At 39.8% G+C, this 27,583-nt stretch overlaps 1 protein-coding gene across 15 annotated transcripts in view; it reads right to left on the reverse strand.

Annotated features, from left to right (window-relative positions):
* PTPN4 (protein tyrosine phosphatase non-receptor type 4) overlaps window positions 1-14,337 on the reverse strand; it is a 206,984-nt gene extending 192,647 nt beyond the window's left edge. For 8 of the 15 annotated variants that reach the window (XM_045804109.2, XM_045804105.2, XM_087855536.1 and 5 more), the window contains exon 1: window positions 13,785-14,336. The gene's annotated coding sequence lies outside the window, so the exon portion shown is untranslated. Of the gene's footprint in view, window positions 1-10,640; window positions 10,767-13,503; window positions 13,747-13,784 lie in introns of those variants that run through there. The other 7 variants (XM_045804102.2, XM_045804104.2, XM_045804108.2 and 4 more) reach the window with 3 other exon arrangements.
* Between the last annotated feature and the right edge of the window lie 13,246 nt (window positions 14,338-27,583).

Here is a 27,583-nt window from a genome sequence, read left to right on the forward strand (position 1 = left end):
ATTTGGGCAATAGGGGTATAGGCCAGGGATCAGCAAGCTATGGCCCACAGGCCACATCTGTTCACTGTTTGCCTATGGGCCATGAATGAAGAATGGTTTTTACAGGGGCACCTGGCTGGCTCGATCAGCAGAGAATGTGACTCTTGATCTCGGGGTTGTGAATTCGAGCCCAATGTTGGGTGTAGAGATTACCCCACTTAAGTGAAATGTTATCCCATAAAAAAAGGAATTCTATTCTTTCCATTAGTAAACCAGTATGACAAAAAGAAAAAAAAAATTCTATCATTACTGTTATATTTTGATTTCATTAATAAAAGCCTGTGAAAAAAATTTTAAAAGCCTCATTCATTTGTCTATATGTTAGACAATTAGATAAATGTTCCTCCTTATTTTCCTCTAACCCTTTCCTTGTTCAATGTTATCTACCAACTGTCTCAAAATGTGCCAGGGTAAGGAGAAGCAACACAAACATATCGACAAATTAAAGAAGACAGAGGCCCCTGTCCTTATGGAGCGTCCATTCTAGTAAGTAAAGAAAAAAAATTATAAAGTAAGGTGGTGAGCAGGGAATGTGGAAATAGGGATGCAACTTTAAAGAGGATATTCAGGAAAAGCATGACTGAGAATTTCACTTTTGGGCACACTTGAAAGGAAGTAAGAGTAAGCCATGGAGATAATACTCTGCCTGGAACACTTGGGAGAAAGGTATTCTAGGCAGAGGGAAGAACAATCAGAAAAGACTGAAGTGTGAGCATACCTGGGGTGTTCCAGGAACAGCAAAGAGGCCAGTGCACCTTGAGAAAAGTGAACAAGAGTGGTCAGAGATGAAGTCAGAGACAGCAGCACCCGCAGATCATGTAGGGCCTTGTTGGCGACGGTAAAAACTTCAAGCTTTTAAAATAAGAGAGGAAGCCATCAAGGCACTTCGGGCATAGGAGCATGGTCATCTCCCTTATACTATAAGGAGATGAGCTTTCAAATCACAGCATTTCCTACTGATACGTTAGATACAAAAAACTTAGAATATGTCACAAGTGGCTACTGTGCTAACAGAACCAATTAGTATCTACAATATTGTAAACTAGTAAGAAAAAAAAATCAAGACCCTAGCAGATTAATGAACAAATTTGAAGAATGTATGCAACAAGAAATTAGTAAAATACACATGAAAAAAGGTTCAACTACATTATTGCTAAAAAGAAATACAAAATAAAACAAAGTACCATTCCCAATGCTAGGGAAGGAAATTGGTGGTAGTGCAAATTGGTTCAGGTCTACAATCCTGTTATCTGAAACCACTGGTTTGAAAACAGTTATGAATTTCAGAATATTTGGATGATAGAGAGGGGATACTGTATAAATGCCTCGTATTAAGTAAGATTCATGGTTGGGTCTAGGATAACACCCTCTATTATTCATAAAGCTATTTAAAATGTCCTTAGAGTACCTTAGAAATGTTTGATATAAGTGGAACATAAAGTCTCAGCAGCCTCACATCAGTTTAGGTCAAGTTTAGCTGTCAAATTAGTTATAAAAAGTTTTATTTCTTAGGGCCTTGGGGGTCTCAGAATTGCATATAACTATTGACCTAACTGTTTTGTAAATAATTATGTGAACACAGATCAAAACCCATAAAAATAGCTACATGCAAGGTGGGTCACAATATCATAGTCACCTAAAAACTTTTCCAAATCACAAAACCCTTCCCAATGAAGATTCCCCATTTCCCTAGCAGTTTCTATAGTAAGCACAGTAACTGACCACAGAATATATTAGGCTGGAAAAGGTAAGTTGGAAATGTAAATAAACCAAGTACAGAGATTTTTTAAATTCCAATGTAAATAGAACAATTTGGAAATCCTTGAAGTTTGTAAAAATATTTTACTTCAATTCACTAAGAAATAACTAAAAAAGAAAAAGAACATCAACATTACTATAAAAATATTTCCTAAATAATTTTCACTCCTTGGAAAACTCATTCATTCTACTCAAAGAATACTCTGTATTAAATTAGCACCTATTACATACAAGGCACTGTGAATACCATGAAATATGGAAGTGAGGCTTGAAGAGGCAGACAGGCTGACCATGAGTTTAGATTTTATCTGACAGGCAGATGGAGAGGCAATAAAAAAATTCTGAGCAGGGTGTATGTAATGGGACGCATGTGAATGTCAGATCACTCTGGCTACAGTGCAGAGGACGATTAAAAAGGGCAAAGCCAATGGCAGAATGCACTTTAAGAAGACATTTTAAAAGTCCAAACAAGACATGATAAGTTTTAAAAGATCATCCCCCAAAATTTCAGAAGTTTTGCCCAAGCTTCATATTGCCAAACTGAAGCTCAAGTGGAACAAGGATGCAGCAGGAAAAATCAGAGAAAGCGAAACTCAGCAATAACAAGAGGTAATCTAGACAGTTAAAAAAACAGTATCCACAGCTATAGTAACAAGCAATAGGCAGCGATCCCAGCAAGTGGGGCCTATGTGGTCGAGGTCAGATAGGCAGATACCCCAGCAATCAGGAAAAACATAATAGGGAAACATGCCTAATTTCATGGTTCTTGATGAAAGGCGTATAGCAGATAGCAAAGAGCTCCAGCTATAAGACTAGAATTCAGGAATTCAAAAATAGGAGACAGAAAATAGGACAGCAGCAGAAAAGATACAGATTCTGGACTCAAATTAACCTACTTTCAAAACCTAAATCTGCCATTTTCTAGCTGTGAAAGTCTGAACAACTCAGCTTTTTGAGCCTCAACTTCATCTATATATAGAAAGGGGATAACACTATCTATTCTACAGGGTTGCTGAGGTAATTAAATGAGATATTATATTTTAAAACACCCAGTAGAGTTCAACAAATACTAGTTTTACCCCTTTCTCTTTTCCTTCCATTATTCATCTAAGCTACTACAATAAGGAAGTCTTTTGCTTGGCCACAAAGTAGGAAAGGCTTCTCTGACTAAGCATTAGAGGACTTCAGGCACAGAAAGACAGATCACTGATGCAAAATGCCTCATAGAAGCACTAATTCATACAGAAAAGTTGAAACAGAATGAGTTGCACAAGTAAAAGGGCCTAAAAAACTGAAATAGAGTAAAAGTTTAAATAATTAGAATCTGTTAGCCTTAATAGCATATCCACAAAGAGAACATGTCATAATATAAAAAAAGAAAAAAGGGGAGAGCTCCCTGTATATTGAAGTCAAAGGATCACCAACATATATTTTAAATGAAAAAGCTGTAATATAAAATATTAATACAATATGTTGCCTTCTACATAGAAAGTAAGGGAAATAGTGATCTATATTTATATTTTGTTTCTATTTGCAAAAATACTGGTAAAATATAGAAAAAATGAAAGTGGTTACCTATAGAGAGCAGACAAGGCAGGGAAAGAGGAGTATGAGACTCTCAGAACATGACTTTTTATATTATTTTGAAACTGAATCAAATAACTTTATTACCAATAAAAAAAGAAAATTTAAACAAATTTTTAAATACTTGAGAAGTCTGAGTTTTGTAATATGTTCTGCTATACTTATTAATTAGGACTTACCTGTATACCTTAGCTGTATACTAAGAAAGTTAACCATGACTTATCTGTATACATTCCTAGCAGTATAATAGATTTTAGGTTCCTCCCAAGAAAGAAGTATAATCTCCTTGAAGATAAAGATCACGTCTTATTCATTCTGCAACCCCACTTCCAAGCACAGTGCCTGATGTCCGCTGCCAAGCACAGTGGTTCAAATAACGACTACACAGTTTCTTTCTCTTAATCTCTCAAATGTTAAGGTGTATGTAACCCTTAAAAAAAAAAAGGATTTTTCTTGATTCTGTCCCCTATTCCACCATGAGCCAAGAGATCTTCCTTCCTCCCTTTATGGCCAAATTTCTAGGAGTTGTCTAGTCTACATTCATTGTACGTCTAATTTCCTCAATTTAGTTTTTCACTATACCCCTCTATTATAACTCCTCTGCTAAGACAATGAATCTCAAACTTTAGTATATCTCAGAATAACTACAGCAGCATTTAAACAGATTTCCGATGCAGCCAGCTCCCCATTCCTCACTTCGCCTTTTAATAATCTATAAGGTCTAGGGGCACCTGGGTGGCTCAGTCAGTTAAGTGTTTGCCTTCAGCTCAGGTCAGGATCCCAGGGTCCTGGGATCCAGCCCCGCATCCGGCATCTGGCATCCGGCTCCCTGCTCTGTGGGGAGCCTGCTTTTCCCTCTCCCTCTGCTTGCTGCTCCCCCTGCTTGTACTCTCTCTCTGTCAAATAAACGAATAAAATCTTTTAAAAATAATAATAATCTATAAGGTCTGAAATGAAACCTGGGGAACTGATTTTTTTAAAGATTTATTTATTTATAAGAGTCTAATGCGGGACTTGATCTCAGGCCACCAAGATCATGACGAGCCAAAATCAAGAGTCAGACACTCAACCGACTGAGCCACCAAGGCGCCCCAGGAATTGATATTTTAATCAGTATCTCATTTAATTCTTTTTTTTTTTAAAGATTTTATTTATTTATTTGACAGAGATAGAGACAGCCAGCGAGAGAGGGAACACAAGCAGGGGAAGTGGGAGAGGAAGAAGCAGGCCCATAGCAGAAGAGCCTGATGTGGGGCTCGATCCCATAACGCCGGGATCACGCCCTGAGCCGAAGGCAGACGCTTAACCGCTGTGCCACCCAGGCGCCCCGTATCTCATTTAATTCTGATACAGGTAGCCTGCCTAAACACATCTGAAAACCAATCAGCTAAGGTCATCAATAACTTTCCAACAGCCAAATCAAAGCACCTTTGTTCCTCTCTCTCTTTCAGCATTTGATACGCCCCTGAAACTCCTTCCTTCATGACCCTCTACCACAAAACCAGACTCTCCTCTCTCACCACCGTTTAGGCTTCTTCACTTCTAAGGGCCCTTAACCTTTAAATGATAATGCTTGGGGGCTCTGTCAGTGACCCAATTCCTAACTTTATACATACTTCGTAAGTAGTAACATCATACCCACTGCTTCAACCACCACTGATATAACCCTAAATCCTGAACTTTAAATTCCAGAGGCTACAAAGTAGAGGAGGACAAAAAAATGCTTTAGCATCACACAAATCTGAATTCAAAATATTTGCTCTGCTATTTACACAGTAACATGCTTAAAGTCACACACTTTTCTGAATTTCCACTTTGTTCTCCTTTAAAACTGAGAATACCTAGCATGTTTTTGTTCAGATTGAATGAAAAAAATAAGATGATTAAATGAGAGTTCTTTTCCCTTTCTAGCACGCCCAGAGGACCCCATGCCATGGGCCTCAGAGGTGGCAGGCAAGGGACAACTAGCCTAAGGTTAGGAGACTGGCAGATACAAGGAGAGTGAGCATATAAATAAATATATTGAGGATAATGAAAGCCAATTTCTTACTGTGGAAAAGGATGTATAAATACAGAAAGGGGAAGACTAGAAAGAACCCTGGGGTGTTGGACTGGAATTGGATGTATCAGTGTAAACTTTTGAAATATATATAACTAGATATAGAAACAGATTCAGGGGCGCCTGGGTGGCACAGCGGTTAATCGTCTGCCTTTGGCTCAGGGCGTGATCCCGGCGTTACGGGATCGAGTCCCACATCGGGCTCTTCCGCTGTGAGCCTGCTTCTTCCTCTCCCACTCCCCCTGCTTGTGTTCCCTCTCTCGCTGGCTGTCTCTCTCTGTCGAATAAATAAATAAAATCTTTAAAAAAAAAAAAAAAAAGAAACAGATTCAGATGTGAAAATACACACACATTCTCTCTCTCTCTCCTCCTAGTTGTGTCCACTCTAGAAGTGATTATACCCCAGCAAAAAGGAGTACATTAAGCATACGTATCTTGGTTTCTAGATACCACCACTACTAAAAGAAATGAGAATTCCTTGGGAAAATGCATGATTCCAGAGCTGGGATAGAAAAAGTACAAAATGAGTCTGGAATATCTCATGCCAAAAAGTAAGGAACAATTCAAAGGATGGGGACATATCAAAAAGATTCAGGAGCCCTCTTGAAGGGGGTCCCACTAGCCAAATCTAGGACAATTTGAACATCAAAAAAAAAAGTTAAAAATAACAATAAAACCCACTGAATAGGAACAGAAATCCATGAGTACATACTGATATAAATAAATGAATGAGTAAATAAATGCATGAGGAAGAAGGGAGACGTGTTTTCAGTAGAAAATCAAGATGGCAATCTTCATAGTAGTGACTGATTCAGGCAGAAGTCATCAGTGGTCCCAAAGACTGGTGGATGGAGGTCTGATGAGGAAAAGACTACTTGGAGCCTTAGAGCTCTTTCCACAAAAGTTACCAATTACAGACGTAAAAAGGATGGCTTTACAGTATAGAAACCTAACAGACATGAACATAACTACGTGTTCAGGGTAAACATCATAGTGGTGGGATAATACTGTATGCATCCTAGTGATGCAGTAAGAACAGCACATCATTTCTATGGTGTTCCTGCCAACAACGCAGTTAGTCTGCACATGAGCAAACCACTGGATGAACTGCAGTTAAGGAACATCTTACAGAATAAAAAAGTCAAGGTCATAAAAGACAGAAATACTGAGGAACTGTTTCAGACTGAGGAGACTAAAGAGACATTATATTTAAATGTGATGTGTGATCCTGAACTGGATCTTAGACCAAAAAGAAAAGAGAGAAACTGCTGGGATAACTAGAAAATTCTGAATGGCATCTGGGGATTTGAAGGTACTGTAGCGTCAGTGTTGATTTTCTCATTTTGTGATTATGTAAAAGACCATCCATGTTTTGGTAAAGACACACTAGATTACTTAGGAGTGATGGGCATCATGTGTGCTACTTGCTCTCAAATGGTTCTGAAACAGTCTAATGAGATAAAAAATAGTACATTCCTCTGAAATGGCTGGAAGTAGGGATTAAAATGAGAGACCAGAAATGAGATAATTAGGTAGTTTCACTAAAATTTGAGAATCCAGTAAGATATAGCAGAAAGAGAGAAAGGGTCAAAGGCAATGTTAAAGTTCTTTCTTTGCGCATCTGGAAGAAAATGCCTCACTGATCCCACTACAGTGAGTCACATACATGGTGCTGCACACTTATCTTGTGTACACACACACAATACATATGCAATATACATATATATTTTAATAAAATTATTCAAGGAAAATTTTTTAATTAAAATAATTCAAGGGAAAAACTGGTTGAAGGAGCTTCAAGAGCTCTTTGTGCTGTATTTGCCAACTTTTCTGTAGGCTTGAAATTATTTCAAAATAAATTAATTTTTAAAATTCAGTAAGAACTCATGACAGCCTTGGTGCCTAGCAAAATGCTTGGCTCATTATATGTACTCAAAAAAAATTATCTGGTCTTCCCTTTCCAGCTGCCCAAAGAAGAAATCATACTATCACCATCAACTCTTTTCCTCTTTCTATTATATCCCAACGGACTCTCCATTCCAGTGAAACTACCTAATTAGTTTCCACTTCTAGTCCCACATCCTTATTTTCATTTCCCCATTTCCAGCTATAATTTCTCACCTGGACCACTGCAAGAGCATCCTAACCAGTCTATGCCATTTCTAACTTCATCTTTGCACATCCTTATATCCTTGCAATGAAATCATTATCTAGAAGTCAAGAGTTACCTTTCAAAATTCATATCTAATCTATTCCATTATTTAAATACCTACAATTGCTCCCCAATGTAAATTCTGATTTCCCATGAGGCAGACCAAACACTTATGCCGGGCACTAGGAATGCAGGAGCACCGAAAAAATATTTCACATACACACACAAAACACTGAAGTAAATACTGGGGGGAAGAGGGAGAGAAGAAAGGCAGGTTAAAAGAGGGACTTTGATTTGACCTCCTTTGTGTTTATTTTAGGATCTGGTATTGGTTATACTTTTTATCACATGTGGGAATGCTAACGGTGAGTAGGTACCATAAACTTGTCAATACTTAGAGCCTCTAAAACAGTGTTTTTCCCAATCTTTTTCCCACCTTGGCACCAAAGAAAATATTTTTTTAGCACACTGGGATAAGCCAAGACTATTTAATTAAGGTCAAAAGAAACCATCTGGGGGTTCCAATATGCCCAGGTTCAATAGGTTGATGGGTACTTGCTCTCTGGCACACAGGTGAGCCATTCATGACACACCAGTTGGGAAGGTCTAAAGTTCTTACCGTAATTCCACACATAGCCCAAACAAGGACCCTCAGAAGGTTTCATCTCCTAAGTAATCAACATCCACATACAGGAACACAGACATCAAGACCCATCCCACAGAGACGGACATATGCAAGACAACTTGCATTTCTCCAAACACACCATGCATTCTGACATTTTGTACATGCTGTTCTCTCTACCCAGATCAATTCCAACGCATCCTCCAAGACACTGCTCAAATGCCACTTCTCATTTCCCCCAGATCTTATTACACTTGTCACTCTGAACTGTAATTGTTTGTTGACATGTGTTACCATCCTAGAATTAGAGCTCAAGGACAACAATCTTGTCTTATTTACCTGTATACCACTGATCCCTATAATAGACATTCAAATATTTAATTCACATATAAATGAGTGTTCACTACATCATTTCCCAATAAACCAAATTTTCCAAAATACATTAATTAAAACCATTTAGGTAAAATTAAATGAAAATTAAATTAAAACCAGGTAAAATCTTACAATCAATTAGCATTTTTTCCCCAAAACAAGAATGCTCATTGTTCTTTAAAAGAGAAATCTGGCACAGAAATATTCATACCATTGGACCATTATCCTAGTCTTGGGATTTTAAGCTGAGGAAACAAACTGTAAGCACAGAGATATTTATTGCATATTATTATAAGAGTGGAAACTTTAGTAACAACCAATGGTTAACAAAAGGTAAATGACTAAATCAATCAGCTGATTGATGAATCATCTGAATTGCTATGCAGTTGTTTAAATTATATTCATTGTTATGGGAATGGAAAAATGAGAAAAATAATATCAGCTACCATTTATTGACCATCTCTTCTATTTAAAAAGTACTAGATGCTTTATACATATTATCCTAATCCTCATGAAAATTCAAGGCCAAGCATTATCCTAATTTTATAGACAAGGAAGTAGGCTTTAAGGTTATATAATTTGCCCAAAGTTTTTGAGACCAGATTCCAACCTACATCAGTGTGACTCCAAAATCTATCATCTTTTTCCTCCATTGCAATGCTTTTACTACACAATGCCTCCAATATATTAAACTCAAAATTGTATCTCCACCATACATCTATATTTATAAAAATATGGACAACTGCCTGGAAAGAAACAAAAGAATCTATTAGAGTGGTGATTAAGGGCGAATGTTGAGACAGTATTATTTTTTAAAATTAGCAACTTTTTAAAGCAGAACTGCTGAGCAATGAACTGAACTCCTGCATCAATATAAAAGAACTCCCATTTTCAATTTTTTAATATTTTTATTAAGGACGCAGAATAGGTAACATGTAAAAACTTAAGAAGGATGTACTCAACTAACTATATTTAAACAATCATATATTAACCCCAACGTGCTTATTACTAGGATTCAAAACTCACGATTACAAACTGGATTAAGCAGCATTCTTCCAGAATAAAAAGGTGAATTTTGAGGAAGACTTAAGGAGACACATGGATTGGAGACAGGAATGTTTAAACTAAGGAAAGAAGGGCAGAGGAAAAAACAAGAATATTTTCTTTTTAAGCAAGAATGAGAAACAAGGTTAGTGAGATGAAGTTGATGGAAAGCCTTCAGGGCCAAGGCGATAAGTCTGAAATGAATTTGATAAGTAACAGGGAATTGTAACAGACACGGTCTTAAATGGGAAGGCAGCAGACTGAAGTATGGTCTTTAAATACTCAAACTTTGTTACAAGAGTACTGTGTTTGGTTAAACAATGTTTAATAACAGGGGCAAGGGGAATATTCCATCATCCTTTATGTGTGCTTTATACATCCTCTTCTGAAAAAGAAAACTGACTACACAAAAATCTTTACATAAGGGGTGAGTATTTTGGGAAGTGGGGCCCTTTCAGATATATTAAATACCACTGTACATTTTAAAAGAATCCCAGAACTCTAGAGCAAGAGGGGAGGCTGGAGATAATCTTATAGTGACAACCTCTTCATTTTCACAATGGATTAAATTAAGGCTCAAGAACTAAATAATTTGCCTAAATGTCATATACAAACTAGTGGAAGATTCAATACTAAAACTCAGATTTTCCAGACAGCAAGATCTAAAGCTGTACGATCCAATATTATAGCTACTAGCAACATCTGGTTATTTAAATTTAAACTGGTTAAAATTAAATACAATTTTAAATGCAGCTCCTCAGGCATAATAGTCACATTCAAGTGATCCATGCCACATATGATTAATGACTACCTACCTGACAGTGCAGAAAAAGAGTATTTCCATCATTGTAGAAAGTTTAATTGGACAGCATAATCTACAGAATAAGGTTCAGAGTCAGACAGACCTAGTTTTAATTCTACTTATTAGCAGTGTGATCCTAGACTAGTTATTTAATTTCTCGTTGACCCCATTTGGGGGTGGGGGGAGGCAGGGGATTAATAATACCTACCTCACAAAGTGTACTTGATGATTATGCGAGATAACATGAAAAGCCCCTTTACACTGTCTGGCAGGTAACAGACAATTAACGCTTCCTTTTTGGATACTTTTTTCTTTCTACTCCTCTGTATGACATCTTTGTTAAAAGATACAAACACAAGAACACCCAAATTAATATCTTCCCCTCAAGATAATCCACAGTACATAATTTTCAATTTGTTCCTACCAATTTTTTCAAATACTTGCAAATACTGCCAGTGTTGCTACTTAGGACTAATGAAATGAAGAATAAAGGTAGGGGGAAATGCCTCTAGTGAAGTGGAAGAGAATGTAATAAATTTCCCCTCTTATTTCCTATCCTATTTTAAATATGACTATACTGACTGATCATGCAAAGGAAAAGAAATAAATTACACTGTCCCTAGATACTGCACTTCCACACCAATAAAGAAGATTCTACAGTACTTCTACATTACATTCCTTCTCACCATCTGTACTACTAATTGAATACTAAATGAAGAAATAACACCTTCCTCTTACGATACTTTTCTGGTAAACAGTAATAAAAAGGATTTCCAGAATGTTAAACTAATCTTCAAGGTTTCACAGCTTAACCTAGTAAATTGTCAAACTTAACAAATCTAGACTACAGCACGTAAAAAACTTCGTGACATGGATGCTATTACACAGAAAAACAACAAAATTCAACTCAGTTTGTAGCCAGCGATTTTCTAGCAACACTAAATTTTATGTAGGAGCAACAACTCATATTTAGCCACATCAAGTTGCCATTTCTCATGAGGTCACCAATTTTACACTCCTAAAAAGTAACATAAAGAATTAAAGAACTTCTAAACATTCATGTTTAGACATCTACCAAAGAAGGCTTCTACACTTTTTTAAAGCTTTCTTGTTACTTAAAACTGACCATATCAACTCCCAAAGGGCGTTAATGTCTCTCAATGTCTCCTTGAAATTTAGCTGGCATTCTCTTACCTTGGTCCTTAAAGATAATTTAAACAAAAACATGACCAACGATCCCCCTTAAAGAGTTCAGAACAAGTCAAATAAATGCTAAAGAGATAGCACTGCCTATTATACTGTCATTCTACAACTCCAGTTAATTTTATTAGAAAAATCTAAAATATTTTGAATATACAAATCAGAGATTAACAATATTCTATGGGGGGAGTCACATAAATTTTAAGTGAAAAAAGTAAAAAAAAAAAAAAAAGGGTCTTCATTACTATCCTACATCAAGTACTTTATACATTAAAAAAAGTTAGGCTTGTATGCCTGAACTGATGAAAGCTCATTTGAAAGTCTATAATTTTTTAAAGTCCTTCAATAATAATGAAGTGTACACTGGTCACATTAGAATAGGTCAAATGAATTTTCCTGAGGCTGCATTCTAAGTACATCTGACCCAGAAAGTATTTTTAGCAAGTGTGTTCAATCAATGCTGGTTTTATGCCTAGCCTAAATTAGAAATTGGGTGTCACAAATTTAAAGTAACTAAGTTAGTAGGGACGTTTTAAAAGATACTCAGTTAAAACATAAGAAAAAAACACGAGTTTGAAACAATTCGATACTCACTGCCCAAAAGCAAAGCAGGTTAGGAAACAGGCAATAAGAAAGTCATATCCTCTTCATTACTACTTTTCGGTAACATGTGATTTTCTAACTTAATAAACTTTAATCTACTATTAATAAAAACTATGAAATAGTGATGGTGTTTTTTTTAATCTCTTGCCAAATGTTTAAAACAGATTAGCTAAATCATAAATAGTCTATGTACTAAAAGACCATGTTTTTCTTATTAAACCAAACCACTCAGGAACATACTATTGGACCATGAGCATGTTTCAGTGAAAAACAGTAACAAAGATATGTGTGTCATTAAAATAAAACAAAACAAAAAACAAAAAGAGACATAAAAATAGCTTCTGTGGTAACTGGAGCATAAATTTATTCTGACAAAAAATGGTGGGGTCCACAAAAGATTACACTCTTTTATTGTGAGTCAGCCAGTAAAGAAGTGCTATACAAACTTTTGCTTACGAGGAATCTCTTTTGAAAAAAATCTATAGGTTGAATTTATATTCATCAAATTCAAGATCTAACTGATATATCTAGCTCTATTCCAATGAGCAAATTCAGGACTCTGAACAACCATTTATTTTAAGGTCAGTTCCTTCTCCCTTTAAAAAAATGAAAAGTAATTGTTCTCTCTGGCATGTTAAGGTTCGAAAATCAGGATAAAAAAATGTCCGGGATTTTACTGTTCCATAGTCTTTTTACTCAAATCATCTTTTACAAGTCGGATATACTAGCTTTTGAGTGTTGTTGTTGTTTTTTCCTCCATAAACATGTGTTAAGCTGTACTGTTTGAACCAGACCCAAGATCTGGTCACATAAACCTAGTATTACTCCAACTCTGATTTAAAAGCAGTTGGAATATTGCAGATATACAGGATCCCCTGGAACAAACACCTGAAAATCCTACAAAATCGTTCTTGTCCATAGTGGTGTCACTATATAAGGCAACCCTAGACATAAAAGCCTCCCATTCCAACTTTCGCAGAGACACCGATATATTTATCTGTGCAATTGTAAACTGTTCCGTTTTAAGGAAACCCTGGGAAATGCATCGGTACGTCTACTTAGCTACATCTCAACTTTTTTTGGCCCAACTACAGATTCCTAAATACAAGTATATACCGGTAGATTCACACTAGGCTTAAAACTTCAATGAACGGACAATCTGCCCAGGCAGCATATGCAAGAAGCACTCATACGAGCCAATTAAAAAAAAAAAAAAAAAAAGGAATCCTACCAACAATGGAAAACTCAGACGATTTTAAAAACCATACCTAGAGTTTAGGTCTTGTGGAACATTCCATCTCCGCACCGATTCCATCCCTTCTCCCTTCGCTCACCCATAACATATTCCAACTATAACCCCCAGGAGCTGCGAGAGCTGAGGTCCCGGAAAGAAAGGGGGGGCGGGGGGAACAAGCATCATTTTTCTCCTTCTCTTAAATCAACCTTGTGCCTCCCGCTAGCCCCCACCTGGCCCGCCTCCCACACCCAGGTAACAGCCCCGCGCACCGCGCAGGGCCGAGAGGCCGGCCGGGACCCCGGAGCCTCTTACCTTCGTAGCACAGCCGCGTCCCCTCGGCTGGAGAAGAAAAGCCTCGAGGCCCGGGCGCGCCGGGGGGAAGCGCGTCCGCCGCGCCTCTCCCGGGGGCTCCCTCAGCGCCCCCCCAGCAACCGCCGCCGCAGCAGCGGCCGCGCCACGGCCCCGAGCCGCCAGCACCACCTCATACTGCGGGGTTGCCGCGGGCCAGCGCCGCCGGGGAGGCGGGAGGGAGGCGGGCGGCCGGCGCGCTCTCCCACCTCCCTGCGGGGATGAGATAATCCACACCCCCCAAAGTGCCGTGGGGGGAGGGGAGCCCCGGGGCGGGGGGGCCTGGCCCCAAACCTCCGACCCTCGGGCCAAGCCTGTCCCCGGCTCAGGCCCCGAATTCAGCCCCTGGGGACCCAGGAGTCCTGAGAGAACAATGTGGGGGGGCCGCGAGGAGCGGAAAAGCGCGCAGCGCTGCTTGAGCAGGCGGGTAATCCTGGGCAGCGTTTGTGTGTGAGAGTGCAAGAGGAGCTCAATCTACCCACTCCTTGTCCTCCTCCTCCTCCTCTTCCTCCTCCTCCTCCTCCTCCTCCTCCGTCTCCTCCTCCTCCCTCAAGCACACCCCGTCTCCCAGGCCACAGCATAGCAACCGAACATGGCGGCTGCGCAGACGCCGCCACTCAGCGGCCAGGAGCGGCGGCGGCCGCAACTGGAGGCGATCTCGCGAGAGGCGAGGCCAAAATCCTCCCAGCTAGCGCCGGCAGGAGAGGTTGCACCAGCGCGGGCGCGGGGGGACACGCAGGTGCGATGGAGGCCGGACCTGGGTACGTTGGGCAGGGAGGGCTGGGAGGAGGGGCGGAGCACTGTGGCCCCGCCCCATGGCCCAGCAGCGATTGGTTACTTGAACTGCGACCCCTGCTGGACCTACTGACCTAAGGGACTCGATGGAGGGGCAGAAACCTAAGTTTTAAAGGGGAAAACCAGACCTCATGGCCCCAAGTCGTCTCAACTTCAATGCTAATAGAGGATACAGGTTTTAGGATGCAGTTTTGAATCATTTCCTCTCCTAAATATAGACACTAAAACAAAGAACAATGTTCTTTCATAAAACAAATGTCTGGGTCCCTTCTGTGTGCCAAGAAGGGTGTGCTTCCAAAAATTGAATTAATTCATTCTAAAAATGCATATGAATTTGGTGTTATCACGCCAGGGTTTTTAGACAGGTGCATTCATATTTTACTGATGGTACAAACTCATTGTGATAAGACTGATGCCTACAGGCTGGGTGATCTCAGCTGAAATGATGAGAGGAAGGATTTGGGGACCGGCACACCTCTATTTGCAATCATTTTTGTCAGTGCCCTCTCCGGTAGCCTGGTGCCTTCTTGCTCTTCCTTGCTTTTAGCTTCAGTACCCCACCAGGGCCGAATTCATACAAGCGTTCTTTCAAGTATCACTTTTTCTCCAAGCCAACAAAATGCCTATTTAATTAATCAGGGCTGGTTTTTACAAAATGAAATCTTGCAAATTTATACAAATCTGTGAAAGACAGAGATTTTTACTGACTCTGTTCCCCTTCGCATAACCGCTCAATTTTTCCGTTTTAAAAAGACAACTTGTCAGTCCATATTTTTCCTGCTTTACCTCTTCGACTTACTTTCCTTCCTAGAGCTTAGTTCCAGCCAGTGCTCATTCATCCTTTCCTAAATATGCTTTCTGGCCTCCAGCTCTCCATTTTCCATACCTTTGTTCATACAATTTCCCCTACTAAAATGCTCTTCACTCCATCTCCACCTAAGTCATCCTCCGACCAAAGATCATGTGGGACTTCCACCAGAAGTAAGAATTCCTTCCTCCTTTGACATTTATAGTTCTTGGTTTATATACCTCCCTTTCTTTTTTTTATTTTTTATGTTTTATATACGACACTTAGCCCTGTGTGGGTCTTATCACCACTACTACCTGGAAAACGGTTGAGGGCAATCATCTTTGTATCTTACTTGTAATGTAAATACAGCTGGAGTCTCAACATTGGAGAGGCTGGAAGGGATACCCTTTGCTTTGGGAAACTCCACAGGATGAGCCCTTTAGATAAACAAATATAAGCCTCATATCCATCTACTGTTCTTTAGGAAAACTATGAAGTCACTTTTTAAAAATTGGCATAAAAAAATTCATGGCCATCATTTATCTGGGGGGAGAAATAAACGCTCCCAACCACCCCCCCCCAAAAATTGATATATAATTCACATACAAATTCATCTTTTTAAAATGTACAGTTCAGTGCTTTTTAGTATATTTGCAAAGTTGTGCAGCCATAACCACTATCTACTTCCAGAACATTCTTACCTCAAAAAATTCTCCTACCCATTAGCAGTCACTCTCGACTCCCTCCTCCCCTAGCCCAACAACCACTAAATCTACATTCTGTCTTTATAGATTTGCCTACTCTGGACGTTTCATATAAATGGAATCAAACTGCAGATTCACTACAAAAATATGAAAATTTTGCTCTTCTTTAAATTATAATCTTTCCAAACTAATATATGCCTATTCTAGATCATTTTGATGATCATCTTGTAACCAAACACTGCCACTTGATTTTGTATTTGGCACCAAGAATGGTAACTTTAATTTTCTTGGGTAAATGAGAAAAAAATAGAATACTTCTTGTGGAAATGACAGCATTCTGGCTAAGTGAAGATCAAGCATCCTCATGGCACGCGGTACAGAAGTTTCACAGAAGTTCAAACAGAAGAATGTCGGATAATTAAGTTGATTATAAGCATGCCCTTAAAAGCCCGTACCATAGAAATGAGTTCCATAGTCTCATCAGATGGGACACTTTAATTTCAGCAAAACAACATCATCTACTACATTACATACGTAGTATTAATTGAATTTTTAATTTTGTTAATTTAATTTGCAAAATTGTTTTAATTTATAAGTGTAGAAAAGCTGTGAGAGTAAGGACTTTATGCCTAAGCTTATGTTTACACATGATTAAGAAACATAATTTAAATAATTTGACATTTGAGAGTTAGCAAGATTTTTCTTTTCAAAGTGGCCCCCCAAAAAATAAAAATAAAAAAAATGGCCCCAAACATTGTTGGCAGCTGCTATTGACTGTGATTTTTTTTTTCCTTTGCAGCCTGCCCTTGGCTGTACTTTGCGAGACTAAGAGCAAGGGTTGTGTCCACACTTGAAGGGTGTTGGCAGGAGAGAACTGGCCTTTTTTCACTGTGTGGTTAACATCAGGACCTCTTCTAACCCTGGGTAGCCACAGCCAAGAAGGAATAAGCATTTATTCTAGCCTGCACAGCCAAGCCATGCCGCTTGGGCCTTGGCAGTGACCTCTGGAAGCCACAAGGCAACAGAGAATGAGGCTTGACCAGGCACTGTGGTTGACTGGCCCTGCCATCAGCAACTTGAGAGGATCCCTTTAGAAAAAATGAGGGACCCTTACGTCAATGGAGATATCTAGAGAGGAGAACCCCAAGGGAAACCTGGACTCAGCTTGCTAGGTAGACCTGAGAGTACCATGAAATTTAACATTAAAAAATATGTGACTTGGGGACGCCTGGGTGGGTCAGTCGGTTAAATGTCAGCCTTCAGCTCAGGTCATGATCCCAAGGTCCTGGGATGAGCACGCCGCCCCCTCCCACCAAATTGGGCTCCTTGCTCAGTGGGGAGCCTGCTTCTCCCTCTGCCCCTCCCCCTGCTCATGCTCGCTCACGCTCTCTCTCTCTCTCTGATGAACAAATAAAATCTTAAAAAAAGAAATGTGACTTGAAGTGACTTGATTTTGTTGCCTAAAATGGTGAGGTGGAACGTACAAGGCACACAGGGTTTCAAATATCTGATCTCTGACGTGATCTTAATTGGGTATCAAATTGCCTTAGATTGACAACAAAGGGGCAAAGGGAGATTTTCATCTTTTTACCTATCTGGAAGCTTAAGTAATAACTTAAAGCAAAACAAAATAATTTATAGAGATTAAACCTTTTAAAAAGCGTCATACATTTTCCCAACAAGTTCAGAATTCTGTGGCTTGGGCTTCTTTTAATCATGAAGCTGCTTTCAATTTGGTTTTTTTTTTTTAGTTACTTTTTTTTTTTTAATTAGATAGCATGTATCTCTGAAGCAGTTGGCCCAGATTTGGTCACTCTGTCATCATGGCCCTCTCCTCTTCACTTGCCAGCAATTCTTCCACCTTTCCTTCCTTCTTTCCTTTCTAAAGCAGCAGAAGACCCAAATTAGCAATCCCTGGGAGCAAGAACTCTATAGAAAAATGTAAAACTTTAAAAATCAAAGACTTCCTACTCCTAGTCCCACTCTCTAAAGATAAGCACTATTAACAGCTTCTTGTGTATACTTTTAGAATTTTCTCTGCAGCTTACATTTACAGATGTGTAGATTCTTACACAAAAGGGATTATACTATACATACTATATTTCACGTACAAATGTCCCTAATAGAACAGAGAGATATATGTCAATCTTTCTAAGGGCTGTTCCATAGTATATTTAATCTTGTCTAATAAATTGGCACTTAGGCCATTCCAGTTCTTTGCTATTGCATACAATGCTACAAAGAACATTTTCACCATAAAGCTTTGTACGTACAACAAAGTGTTTCTTTAAGATGAATTCCTGGAAATGCAATTGCTGGGTTGAAGTGTATGGGCATGTTTAATTTTGAGAAATGTTGCCAAGTTGCACCCACCAACTATGTGCGAGTTACTATTATCCACCTCTTATTGTTTCTGGGTTTTGTATTTTCCTCAATCAAAAATAAAAACATATTTTCTTCTAATACTTCCAGTTGTTTTTCTTTTTTTTGTAATACTTAAATCTATGACCATCTGGAAATAATTCTGGTGAAAGGAGATAGAGATCCAGCTTTATTTTTTTTAATAGCTATCCACTTGTCCCAGTATCAATCTTATTGAATAATCCATTAACAAATTACCACAGCTTTAGTGACTTACAACAACACACACCTGCTATATTACACTTCCAGACATATGAAGTCCAAAATGGATTGCTAGGCTATGTTCTTTCTGGAGGAGAATCTCTTATCTTTTCCAGCTCCTCAGGGCCATGGTGTTCCTTGACTCGTGGCCCCTTCCTCCATCTTTGAACCCAGGAGCCTGTGTCTTCACATCTCTGTCTCATCACTTCTGTACGTTCCATGACCCTCAGACAAGGACCCTTGTGATTATATTGGACACACCCAGACAATCCGGGATAATCTCCCCATTTCAAGATCCTTATTTTTAATCACATCTACAAAGTTCCTTTTGCCATGCAAGCTACCATATTCACGTTATCATTCTGTCCCCGACAGTGTGAACATCTCTGGAGGCCATTATTCTGTGTGCCATGATGTGGAGAACACAGACGAAAGAAATGCAGAAAAAATTAAACTTCCTTACAACTTGGAGCTCATTGACAAGTACCTGAGACAGGCAGAGTGACCTTCCTCAAGGAGCTCAGCTGCTTCAATGTTAATACTTTGCTAGAGGCAAAAGACAACCTTAGCTTGACGCTAGCCCAACTTCCAGGGTACTGTAAGTCTTCTTTACTATATAAAACCCCTTTGGAAACTTCCTTTATCTCTACCTCCCCTGAAGATACATGTTAGCAATCATCCTGCAAGCATATGGCCCACTGATACACATCTGAAGGGTCTCATGACTAATGTTTTACTAAACAGTAGAAAATGACCTTATCTTAACAGCAGCTAGCCCCTCAAGGTCCTGAAAACCTTGCTTCCAAATTCCTTCGAGACTTACGCTATCCCTAACTTCCTCCCAACTTGAAAATATTTCAGTCACTCCTCACAACCCCAGTGCAGCTCTTTCTGCCCTCAGGTCCTGTCCCCGTGCTTTAACAAAACCATCTTTTTTTGCACGGAAGACTCCTAAGAATTCTTTCCTGACTGATCACTCCTGGACCCCCAAACACGTCACATCATGCCACAGTCTCTGATGCAAGCTTTTTAGCCATTAGAATTCCTAATCAGTTTTAATATCTGAAAAAAAAAGTTCATTTCTCCTCATGTCTTCTTTTTCCAAGATGAATATGTTTTTAACTATATGAATTTAAAATGTGTGAGCCCTAGATTGTGACTAAAATATTAAATTACATTTGTATATGATGTTCCTAGTGTATAATCTGTATATTATCTGAAAAAAAATATTATTTGTAGATATATATGAATATAATCTCTATATATGAATACATTCTTCGGACTTATCCATATAATCCATATTACAGGCACTTAACCTACATCTAAATTTTCTTAATTTACTTAATATTAATGTGAATTAGTTCTCATAATATTCATTCATTTAAAAAACATTAAAACATTCATTCATTTAAAAAAAGCACTGCCCACTTACTATTCACTAGGCATCTAGAATACAGGTAAGAGGTGGCTCTTGCCTTCGAGGAGAGTATTTTTCATTCTTAGGTTGTGACTTATTAATGCATTGCGAAATCAGTGTGGTAGATCATAACTAGAATCTTGAAAAAAGAAATGAATTAGACCAGTTTAGAAAATAGAGCACATCACACAAAGTGAAGGTAAACCTTTTAACTGTAGTTACATGCTTGTGTGTTTTGTGCGTATATGGGTTGTGATGTAAAATGTCTTTCTTGGGGCGTCTGGGTGGCTCAGTTGTTAAGTGTCTGCTTTGGCTCAGGTCATGATCCCGGGGTGCTGGGATCGAGCCCCGCATTGGGCTCCCTGCTCCGTGGGGAGCCTGCTTCTCCCTCTCCTGCTCCCCCTGCTTGTGTTCCTCTCACTGTTTCTCTGTCAAATAAATAAATAAAAATCTTTTTAAAATAATAATAATAATAAAATAAAATGTCTTTCTTCCTTTGGGTGTGGTGGCCAAAAACGTTTGAGAGCCTCTGGTCTGAGGGAGAATTAGTTAAGTAAATAGACAATACGGATTAGTATAAGTGCTTTCATAGACCGAACTCCAGGAGGGCAGGACCCATGGCTCACCATTATCTCATCATAGCTTAACATAATGTCTGGTCTTAACATGAGCCCTCAGTTCCTGTTCTCGGATAAATGAAGGAATGAGGTGGGCCTGGGATGCTAGGGAAAGCAGTGGAAGGAGACCAGACCACCCGCACATCGTGTGCCTTAGATTTTGCCTGGCTTCCACGGGAAGTGTGGACTTCAGGGACAAGGTTTGGAGACAACAATCATCTGAGAGAGAATTGATGGCTGGGCAGAGCCTTGAGAGGGAAGCCTGAGGGACCTTGAGTGACATCTAGTGGCTTCTTTGACCAAATGGGAGGCACCAGCCTGAGGAATCTCCCATCAGGTGGAATATTACTGGATGTGCTGTTTGCTTAAAAAAAGAAAAGAAAAAGAGAAAGAGAAAGATGGGCTCCATTCCTGCATAGTGTATAAATGTTCTTTATTTGTAGATGAATTCTGTGTTTTTTAATGGTCTGTACTCTTCTTTATGTGTTGGCTTTGTCTGTAGGAGCTTTAACATCAGATGAGGACATCTTGATTAGGGGCGCCTGGGTGACTCAGTCAGTCGAGCTACTGTCTTCAGTTCAGGTCATGGGATAGGATCAAGCCATTCATAGGACTCCTTGCTCAAGGTGGAGCCTGCTTCTCCCTCTCCCTCTGCCTACCGTTCCCCCTACTTGTGCTCTCTCTCTAACAAATAAAATCTTAAAAAAGAAAAGAAGAAAAGAAAAAAAGAAAGTCTTGATTAGGGGCACCTAGGCAGCACAGTCAGTTAAGCCACTGACTCTTGGTTTCAGCTCAGGTCATGATCTCAGGCTCGTGAGATGGAGTGACGAGCCCCCCTTTGAGCCAACTCTGAGCCCCACTTCGAGCCTGGAGTCAGGCTCCACGCTCAGCCTGGAATATGCTTAAGACTCTTTCTCACTCTCCCTCTGCTCCCCACCCCCGCACACATGCATGCTTGCTCCCTCCCCTCTCTCTCTCTCTCTCTCTCAAATAAATTTTAAAAATCCTTAAAAAAATCTTGATTAATTGTCACGCCTTTGTAGCATGTTACTCAGCACCTGGTACAGCATTGTAATAAACACCTGCTGTTGGCTAGCTGACATGTTTTGGTCATTCATTCAACTTGTGGTCATCAATTGGCTACTGCCCACATTAATATTCTCATCCCTGGCCACACATTAGAAACCACAAGGGAGCTTTTAGTAAGTGCAGAAGACTTTGCCGCACTCTGCTCCCACCTTCTAGTCTCACTTAATTGGCCAGGGTGGAGCCCAGTCTTCTCTTACAGGTGTGGATATAGATAAAGATTTTCTCAGCTCCCAAGGCGATTCTACTGTACAACAGAGTTGAGACCCACAGCTCCCATTTGGACAGGCACTGAATATAATACAGCGTCTGTGCAAAATGGGGATCTCTGCCCTCTCGATCAGCGCTTCTCAAAATGCCTGGAGTGAAGGACCAATCTGTTATGGCCCAGTTGTTTTTGTAAAATATAAATAAAAATAAATTACTAGGAAGTTAAACGAGAAGACAAACATATGAATAGAATACAAACACCATTTTTTATTAGATTCAATGGAAATCAATTTCTCTGTTAAATTTCTCTAAAGGGTTCTACCTGTTTAATCTACATTTTTGTATGTATCTCACTGTGAACTGGTGACAGACCATCTGTGGGGAGGCACTCTGAGTCATACCATTCTAGGGTATATTCTGGATGGAGGTGGGGGCAAGGAGAAGACAGTGGACATACAAAACATGCCATAGTAGCAGGACACACAAGTTGTTCTTGCTCCTTTTGAGGAGGTGGCCTCGTGGGGCCACCAGGTCCGAGGGCCCTGTCCTCAGCTTTGCAGCGCCAAGCTTTACTCTTACCAGGATACTCACATGACAGGGGCACTTAGCACTATACAGATGCTCAAAATTTTTTAGAAACTGATTATAAACCAAGGTCACTCTTTTTAAAGCAAATATGCTTTTCCAAGGACCAGACACTGATGTTTGCTATAAGGATACCTTCTTTCCACTAGGAAGGTCTGCAGCCACGAGCAAATTATTTAGGGAACAGAGAATGAAGATCTCTTCCTACACCAGAGCACTCCTCTCTAGTGATGCAATACTCATGCCCAATCCATGCATTTGTCTCCCCCTTGGATAATGCTTAATACATACTGACAGCCTTTGACAGCCTCTTACACTTCTAGGCTTCCCCTCTGTCCATCACCGCCTCCAGCAGGCAGGTTCAATATGCCAGATTAAGTTACCACTTTCTCTGTTTTTACATCACTTCTGACAATACCCCATCACCTTGATTGGACTTGAGTAACTCCTGGTTTTTATCGGCAGTATGTTTATCCACTGTCCCCAGCACATGTTTCATCCACAGATGAGTCATCTATCATAAGACATTTTCTCCTCCTCATCTCATTACGTGCAGTCTTTCCCTTCTGCCTATACTGCCCTGCCTCTCCTTTCTTTGCCAAACCCTTACTCATCTTTCAGATTTCATCTCTCAGGTTGACCCCTCTGAGAAGCCTTCCTTGACCTTCCCCTCACCCAGGGCTCAACTTTTTGCATCCCCAGAAAAGCACATATCCCATGATGCTGCAATGGGCCAGCTCCTCTCTTCTCTCCAGTTGACTTTTAAGCTTCTGAGAACATCGATCCTGGCTCTCATTTATTTTTAGATCCCGAAAAGTCATACACAGTAAAGAAACACTTGGTGAAATAAAGTGATTTTCTAGTTCTGTTCTTGGAGGGTGGTGTTATGGCAAGGGGCGATAGGATATATGATTAACTTCTAATCTTATAAAGCCTTGGTGGTGGAGGTGGGGGTGGGAGGAATTGTTTCTTGAAAGTCAAGCTGGAGAGTATGAACATTAAGTAGCAGATGATAAAAGTGGGTAAGGAGTATGATGATATAATCAGTGTTTTAGAAAAAATTAATTTCATGTTGCTGAGGAAGGAGAGAATAGGCTTGGGCAGACTGAATTTGGAAGACCAGTGAAAACAGTAACAATTATGTCCCCATGATGGCCATGTCAGAATCACCTGATCCACTGTGTCAGTACTGTGTCTCATCCTCCCCCCCCAATTCTGATATGTCACCCACACCCTCCCTAGGCCCCATCCTTGATCAACAATCACAGCCGTGGGGAAGCTTGATGTTATGGGGAGTCTATCCTATGCTTCAGGTGCAAGGGAAGGAAATTCAAAAGTCTGCTTTAATAGTCTAGGTGTGAAGTACTAGAAACTTGATGTATGATTGTTACATATTTAATCAGTTTAATGATGATTCCAATGTTTTATCTAAACTTTCGTTGGAGGCAAAGCAAAACATCTAATGGAAGGCAAGGAACGGTTTTCTTAAAGCTCATTACGAGTCACCTAAATCTGATTAATTTCTTTTTTTTTTTAATGATTTTTTATTATATTATGTTAGTCACCATACAGTACATCCCCGGTTTCCAATGTAAGGCTCGATGAATCTGATTAATTTCTAGTAAGAGCAGTGAGCCCCTGGATTGGATCTGGTGTATACAGTGATCTTTGATGGAATGTTTGATAAATAACACAGTATGTTACTAATGGTTTGGTAATTTTCATTGGGAAAACTGTCTATATTGTTCTTACAGGAATTCAATAAGTTATACTTCTTTTCCCCTTCAAGCTCAACATCCAGTGATATATTAAACCCAAAATTAAGGTCATGCTTTATTCTCTTCAACTCTCTTTAAGCTGATCTCAGAAATGAAAACAACTACCTGCCATGAGTGAGACAAAGAATGTTTCTTTGACCAAAATCAATTAATTATAAAGTCCTATAATTGCCAATCCAGGTGTGCCATTCCTAGTCTTCTTCTTTAAAAAAAAAATATTTTATTTTTAAACTTTACACCCAACATAGAGCTCAAACTCACAACCTGGAAAACAAGAGTCACACACTCCACCAACTGAGCCAGCCAGGAGGCTCTTTAGATGATGATGATTCTTTTTCTTCTTCTTCTTCTTCTTCTTCTTCTTCTTCTTCTTCTTCTTCTTCTTCTTCTTCTTCCTCTTCTTCTTCTTCTTTTAAAGATTTCATTTATTTATTTGACAGAGAGAGAGCAAGCACAAGTCGGGGGGAACAACAGGCAGAGGGAGAGGGAGAAGCAGGCTCCCCATGGAGCAGGGAGCCTGATGTGGGGCTTGATCCCAGGACCCTGAGATCATGACCTGAGCCAAAGGCTGACACTTAACAACTGAGCCACCACGGCGCCCCTCTTTAGATTCTTCTAATACCAGTAGGTGTTCTGAGGATCATCAAAGTCACACAATCTAGAACATGCTCCTTCTTACCTGGGCATCAGGCTTGAGAGAGAGAGAGACAGAGGCAGGTGGAGGGCAGGGAAAGCCTTATACCTGAAGTTTAAATTTGTGTGTGCTGTTCCTTCTTTTGAAAGGCAGTCTGACTAATGGACCAGTCCAAGAGGGTCTGTGTATCTTCCTTAAATACAGACTCAGGTGTCCCCTGGTGTGTAAAAAAGACACTCTAATAAGAAGAAAGTCACATGTAAAGAGGAATTTCAAAGTTGTAATGAGGCTTAAAGATTAATTCAATAGGAATCGATAGTCTATTAAAATCAAATTTAAAATTAAATGAAAGAGGGGCTCCTGGGTGGCTCAGTCGTTAAGCGTCTGCCTTCGGCTCAGGGCGTGATCCCGGCGTTATGGGATCGAGCCCCACATCAGGCTCCTCCACTGGAAGCCTGCTTCTTCCTCTCCCACTCCCCCTGCTTGTGTTCCCCCTCTCGCTGGCTATCTCTCTCTGTCGAATAAATAAATAAAATCTTTAAAAAAATTAAATTAAATTAAATTAAGGAATTTGGAAATTAAAAAAAGAAATACAGACTATTTGACAAATCAGTCTCAGGGGGTATCATTTGCCTTGAGTGGGCCTCTGGAAAAGCATCAGTGGTATCAGCCTGTGTCTGATGCGGGAAGTAAGGTGGGAAGAAAAGTTTGTGGGCATTTTCTATTTTCAATGATTCGTTTTTTGAGAACAGAGGAAAGCTTAGTCTAAAAGCCAAACTGGGGGTTGGGGTTGGGGAGAAGAACACAGGTGGGGAGGAGGGTAGAACAAGTGTACTCACAGGCTAGAAATAACTTACAGAATCAAGAGTTTCCAAGTTTTTAACAGAGAATGTTAAAAATCACAGCAGTTGCACCTGCTTGTGGAAGCTGACACACTTCCTTGGATAAATGCACCCTTAAATTAAGGATGCTGGGTGAGTTTCAGGAGTCCCTTACCCCCCCACCCCAGGACTTAAAAAAACCAATCTTCATGCCCGACGACAGGGGATAGATTAGTTACAGTTCATCTGTGCACACATACAATATTATCCAAGCATTAAAAACCGTGTTTATTTTTAAAAAATTGTGTTTATAAAGAAATTTTACTGACATGGAAAAATGCTCATTATGTAATATTAATTAAAGAAAAGCAGGATGCAAAATTAATATATGTAGTATGAGTTCTGCTAAAGAATGACGCCTGGGTGGCTAGTCAGTTAAGTGGCCGCCTTCGGCTCAGGTCATGATCTCAGCATCCTGGGATCAAGCCCTGCATGGGCACGGGCCCCCTGGTCAGTGGGGAGTCTGCTTCTCCCTCGACCTCTGCCCCTCCCCCAACTTGTCTCTCTCTCTGACAAATAAATAAATAAAATCTTTAAAAAAAAAAAGAATGATATGCATCAAGGAGGGATGAGTAGATGGTGCACAGGGGCTTTGTAGGGCCAGTGAAACTATTCTGTATGATATTGTAATGGTGGATACATGTCAGTATAGATTTGTCAAAACCCATAGGACATAACTATATTTTTATAGAATGTACTATATTTCTCTGTAAACCTAAAACTTCTCTAGAAAACAAAGTCTATTAATTAAAGAAATGCATGCATAGAAAAAAGACTGGAGGGAAATACAAGAAAGTATCAGCCAGACTGTGTAACCCTATAAGATAATGATCAAATAAATACTCAGGTTGTAGACTCAGCTTGCCTGGAATCAAATTCTGCCTCCTCGGCTTATTGCTTAGGCAAGTTTCTTCGGTTCCCCGTCCTTCAGCTTCCCCATCCGTTAGAACAGAGATTAGAGCATCACTTACCCCTTAAGATTTGTTGTGAGCATTAAACCAGTGAACACACATATCGCGCTTCGAACATAGCGTTCTCATCTCTGCAGGGGGGAACTGTGGTGATCTTAATTTACTATCTATATTTACCAACATTTCTCCAATGAATATATATTATTTTGATACTATGGAATATGATACATTTTGTGTATAAGATCTATCCATGGAAAAACATCTATGTATTTTGTATTAGTTATCTGTTGTTGCTGGACATAAAATGACTGCAAGCATTTATGATCTCACAGCTCCTGTGGGTCAGGCATCTGAGAGTGGGCTGCAGTCATGTGAAGCTGAAGGCTCGAGTGGGGTGGGGGATCTATTTCCAAGATGGCTCATTTGTATGACTGGCTGCCTGGTGCAAGCTGTTGGCAGGAGGTCTCAGCTCCTCACTGAGTGTGAAACTCTCCACAGTATGCTTGAGCGTCTTCATGACATGAGAGCTGGCTTCCCCCAGAATGAGTGATCTCAGAGAAAGCAATGCAGAAGTCTCCATGATTTTTATGGCCCAGTTTTAGAAGTCACTCACCATCATTTATGCATATCCTATTGGCTGCACGGGTCAGCTCTATTCGGTGTAGGAGGGAACGATGTATGGGTGTAAACAACCAAGGGGCAAGGATTGGGGCCCATCCTTGGAGGCTGGCTA

Source organism: Ursus americanus, chromosome 1 (assembly GCF_024610735.1).
Source record: "Ursus americanus isolate L20-20 chromosome 1, mUrsAme1.1.p, whole genome shotgun sequence".
Classification (NCBI taxonomy): domain Eukaryota; kingdom Metazoa; phylum Chordata; class Mammalia; order Carnivora; family Ursidae; genus Ursus; species Ursus americanus.